At 37.5% G+C, this 5,495-nt stretch overlaps 1 long non-coding RNA gene across 1 annotated transcript; it reads left to right on the top strand.

Annotated features, from left to right (window-relative positions):
• The first annotated feature begins 1,956 nt into the window (after positions 1–1,956).
• On the top strand, positions 1,957–4,924 carry LOC109133796 (uncharacterized). The gene is made up of 3 exons (XR_002039007.3): positions 1,957–2,058; positions 3,868–3,930; positions 4,720–4,924. It is a non-coding gene; the product is annotated as an uncharacterized LOC109133796 (long non-coding RNA).
• Positions 4,925–5,495: the final 571 nt, after the last annotated feature.

Here is a 5,495-nt window from a genome sequence, read left to right as displayed (position 1 = left end):
AAACATATCAAAAAAATACCAAAAATGGCATCCTCCTCTAGAGTTCATCCTGATTCTTCACACCCTCCCCAAGAAAACAACAACCATCACCTAAACTTCTTTCCCCCCTATGAAGCTGTCAACTTAGCCTCTCTCTTCACAAATGTGCAAATCACCGATGATGACCGTCTCCTCATTCCCCACGACCCATATAGCGACTATTTCATCCCATTTGGATCTCTGACCTACTTGGATGCTATCTCTCCTTCGCACTCAGCCCCATTCGATTTCGAATCTCTCGAAGAAGAAACTCTTACTTTCAAAAATCCACCAAACTCTCCAGTTCGGGATTTCTCCCTACCATGCAAAAATTCTTTCGACCCTTTAAACTTGGAAAAATCTCAGGATTACACTATCGAAAGTGCTACTGAAAACACACAGCTTAGTCATGATGAAGTCATCGCTGCCCTTTTAACCAAAAAAACCCATTCGTGCAAAGAATCCAAATCTCCCTGTCCTTTGTTTGTGGATAATGAGCACGTGGCTCATAGATCGTACCAAAAGAGGAAATTTAGGACCACTTCTCTCTCCTTTTCGGATTGGGAAATTGTCGACAGCTTTGTCAATACTACCCCTAGAATCCCACCTGTCAAACTAACCCCACATAAAGACAAACAGTCAATGCATTCGAAGGAAATCCCTTATAAATTCACTGAAAACCTGTCTTTTTTCACTAGCTCCTCGTCTGATTCTCTCTCTGATATTCAAACTCCCCCAAACACTCCGAAATCGCCCAACTCTTTTAGCTCGGCTCTCTCTGATCCTCCCTTTGAGGATTGGGATTACGAAATTGAAACTATGGCTCTAAACCCTTCTCTCTCTGAAAGCTCTACTCTTGAAAGCCCAACCATTTCCATTCCTTCTCCAATTCGCGAAAATAAAAGAAGGAAGAAAGAGTTTGGGAGCCGAAAGGAATTTTGTCTCAGTACCTTCACAACTTCGAGAAGGAAGCTCAAAAAATCAATGCTCAAAAACTGTTCGATCTTAACTTCCCTCCCTCAGAAGACCCTACACAGTTAGGGAAATCAAAGAGAATCAAACGTCAAAGAAAAACTAAAGGTAAAGGGCTGCTGAAATTTGGTCTTAGTGATGACGATAAGACTGACAACCTTGGACAGGATTCTGGAAGCTCTTCTTCTTCAGCAACCAAAACTACGGTAATCAAGGTCAAGAATGATTCGAAGAGACGAATTGACGGTGCGGCTGACCCACAGCCTTTCTTGATGATATGAATCTCCTCAGCTGGAATTGTAGAGGACTCAAAAGCCTTAGTCCTCAAACTTTAAGGTTCCTGTCTAGCACTGCCAATGATAAGAAGTTAGATGTTATTTTTCTGTCTGAAACAAAAAATTCAGTTGCGGCCTTGGAGCCAATTTTCAATAGGCTAGGTTTTAAAGGGTGTACGGGGTCCGACTCAGTCGGAAGTAAGGGAGGGTTATTTGTTTGTTGTCCCGAATGTTGTTGTTTCTGTTCTTTCCTCCTCCCCTAACTATGTAAGCTGTAAAATTCTGGATGTTGTAGGCAATGAATATTTAGTTGCGTTTGTTTACGGATCGCCTTATATCTGTGATAGGAGAGAAGTCTGGACTTCCTTAACTACCACAACAAGAATCCGCCTTTTTAGCGTCTGAATTTAGCGTCCGAAGTACAATTGGACGGTAAATTCAAAATTAACGTCTGATATATAACAGACGCAGATTAGCGTCAGCTTTCTTGTTTTTTAGCGTCCGTTATTGTAAACCGACGCTAATTAACGTCCGTTTACAAAACGGACACTAATTAGCGTCCGTTAATTAAATTGGTGTCCGTTTGGCGGACGCTATTTTATTGGTCTTACCAAACAATCGACCAAACCGTCCAATTGGCTAACTAAGAAATAAACCTCTCTCTCTCACTCAATTCTCCCTCAAACTATTCATTTTCCTCAGATCTGGTATTTCGTTATTTCTCTCGCGTCATCGCGCTTCTCTCTCTGAGCATCATCGCCGTCTTCAAGTATCACCGCCGCTTCTTTATCAGGTATATTTATTTTATTTTTAATTGTCGTTTGAATTTTCATTTTTGGATTTTCAGTTTTTGAATTTCTCGGTTTTGGATTTTCATTTTTCAAGTTTCGTTTTGAATTTCTGTTTTTGGATTTCCGTTTTCCAATTTTCAATTTTTTAATTTTCGCTTTTTAAATTTCAGTTTTTAATTTTCGTTTTTTGAATTTTCATTTTGGTTGTAAATTTCAGTTTTTGAATTTTTGTTTTCAGTTTTCCTTTTGGATGTTCGTTTTCGCTGTTGTTTGGGTTTGGTTTTTGGATTTGTTGTTTTGGTTTGGGTGGGTCTGTTCGTGGGGTTGTTCGGGGATGGTGGTGCTTTCCGGCTTGTGTGGGGGTTCGGGTTGGTGGGGCTTTGGGTTCGTGGGTGGTTTGGGTATTTGGGGAACATCGGTACAAGTGACTCCACTGTGTGGCGTATACAATGAAAACCCACTTTCTTACCTTGTTTCCATTGATGGCTTCAATTTTCTCATTGATTGCGGTTGGAATGACCATTTTGACCCTTCCCTCCTTCAACCCCTCTCCAGGTTTCCTTCCCCCTTTCACTTTTCTTACTTTCTTAATTATTATTCTGTTGTGTTTCTATATACGTTAGCGCTTAATTCTTTTTTTTGCTTGTTTCATTATTCTGCAAGTTTAGGTGAAATGCAATGTGAAATGTATGTTTTTGTTTCAGTTAGGACAAATGTATCAGAATTTGTTTTTGTTGCATTAGGTATTTCATATTAGTGCATCTTTCTTTGCTAAGAGGTCTTGGAGAAACTGTGCTAAATTGGCCGAATCGAGAGCGCCGCGAGGAACTGGCAGGGCGTGCGTGTTGCTTTGTTATATTGTTGTCAATCATACTTGGTTGTTGTAAATTAAGAAGTAGAGGAGCTCTTTGGGTTGGCTATGCAGTCATTCATTGAGGAAGTGGAGGGTTAGTGAAGTGTAGGTTCTAATTCTTTAGGGCCTTAAGATAAATGAAGTGATCTGTCTGAGACCAAATATGGTTATTACCAGTAGCAACATTCATGCATTTTGCTCTCAGAGTTACAACTGAATCTTCAAATAACATGCCTGAGTGCAACACTCTTGGCATTTTATAGTTCTGATCAAGGAAATATTAATTGTCTAGTCTAAACATTTTAGAATTTGACCATACAATTCCATTAAACACCACATATAGTTTTATATGCAAGGCTTGTCAGAGCATTAATTCACATAAAAGCTGAAATTCATGATTTATGTGAAAGTATATGAATCGCGGACTAAGAACAAGTAATAGCAGATTTCAAACACACAAGAGCATTCATATTTTATAGTCTTGATGAACATTCTCTATAAAGCTAGAAAGTAGAAACATCACTTTCATCCTCACTTTTATACTACACCCTTATTAACACAATCCCAGATGAGCAATTGAGCACATAAATGATAAACTTCAGCAAGCAGCTGGAAATTGGAATAAAACTAAACAAATAGTAGGAAGAGAACTGTGCAAAGGCGAAAGGTAAAGCTGAATACAACCCTGCAGCTCTCTCTCTTGTAGGAAACATATCTTACTCCTTAGCTGTCAATTCTCTGATGCTTATGATAATTTTAGATCGATAATTTTAGATAAGTCTAGATCGATTCAAGCTGAGTTAGTTGAATAGAACAGCACCCTTCTTTTGCGTTTAATCAATGGTATAATGCATCCATATATGATTAACTAATCTATTTACTCCTTAGCTGTCAATTCTCTGATGCTTATGATCGTAGTCCAAATGAAGTTCATTTTTTCTCATCTATTTTAATATAGGATCCTCTTCTGAAGCCTGCACCAAAGAAGCAGAGTGAGTCTTCATCAAAGTAGATCTGTTTCGTAAGTGCTGTACTGAAATCTTATCTTCTCATGTTTGTGAGTTTTATCATGTTGGTTTGGACGGATGAATTGAATCTCATCTGAAAGTGGTTTTATGGCTGAATAAACTTTGCCTCGTTATTATGGGCATCATTTGGCATGTAATGCCTATAAATTGGTTAATGAATGTGTCCTGTAAAATTTTGTATCTCCAGCTTGCCTGGTGGAACTGATACTGAAGGTTGAGGCACTGCCTCTGGTGAATCCCATAATTAATGTTTGATTGTCCATCAGTTGGTGATTGCCAGATTTATCAGTTTCTTCTGTATCTTTCTTTTATGAGTTCCTAATCGCAGTTGGTAGGAGTATCTAGCTAAATGAGTTTATTCTTCTTTTAGGATCACCAGTTTAGTACTTAAAAAGATTTACATTCATTGGATACAACATAATAACTCACGTTTTGATTTTAAGGTTTTTTGTGTATATTTATCGTAGGCTAACTCTTTATTTATCTTTGTAATTTTTGCTGTTTTTCGTTTAGTATAGATCATCTGACTGAATCTGTTGGTGTGTATTGTTGGCGACTGAATCCCTTCAATTTCTAGTGTTGAACATTTGAGCATGTTTTATCATCTAATTCGGTAGTATCTATATTTTTGTTAATATATATTTCTGTATTTTAGCATCTATATTTCTGTATACAACATAATGAACTATTTCTGATTTGAGCATGTTGAAATAGTATGTGAGGATATTTATGACTTTAGTATAGTAAATAGTGTACTAATTGTGATTTTTTTTCTTTTGCAGGTTTGCTTGGGTTTGATAGGATGACTTTGGAAAGGTTGAAGATTGAAAATTTGTAATATTGAAGAAGAAATGAATTCTTTCTAATGTATTAGATAGATTTTTTGTTATTATTTATTTAAGTAAGGTTGTAAATTATTCACAGATTTTGATTTATATTGTAATTACTTTTATTACATATAATAATAATTATGATTTTTCCTCTAAATTTGCATTATTATATTAGATAGTGACAAGTTTGACCCAACACAATAACCAAGAAAAAGTGGTTACTAAAAAGTTTCAACATTGCACCATACAAATACAAGCTTGAAACATTACATTTGAAAAAAAAAAAAAGAGAATTACCGTCCGAATTTTCAAATTTAGCATCCGACTTTAGAGTCGGATGCTAATTAGCATCCGACTTTAGAGGCGGACGCTAATTAGCATCCGACTTTAGAGGCGGACGCTAATTAGCATCCGACTTTAAAGTCGGACGCTAATTAGCGTCCGCCTCTAAAGTCGGATGCTAATTAGCGTCCGACCCTAAAGTCGGATGCTAAATTTGAAAATTCGGACGCTAAACTTTTAGCGTCCGCTTAGCGGACGCTAATCGAAGAATTAGCGACTAGGGGTTTTGCATCAGTCTTTTTAGCGTCCGTTGACGGACGCTAATAACTTTAGCGTCCGTTCCCGCGTTTTTAGCGTCCGATTTTGGCAGACGGAAAAGGGTGACATTCTTGTTGTGTACCTTATTAGACTCTAATGTGGGGAAATGGCTTTTAATGGGGGACTTT

Source organism: Beta vulgaris, chromosome 1 (genome assembly GCF_026745355.1).
Source record: "Beta vulgaris subsp. vulgaris cultivar EL10 chromosome 1, EL10.2, whole genome shotgun sequence".
Taxonomy (NCBI): domain Eukaryota; kingdom Viridiplantae; phylum Streptophyta; class Magnoliopsida; order Caryophyllales; family Amaranthaceae; genus Beta; species Beta vulgaris.
This window is presented reverse-complemented; position numbering and strand designations above follow the sequence as displayed.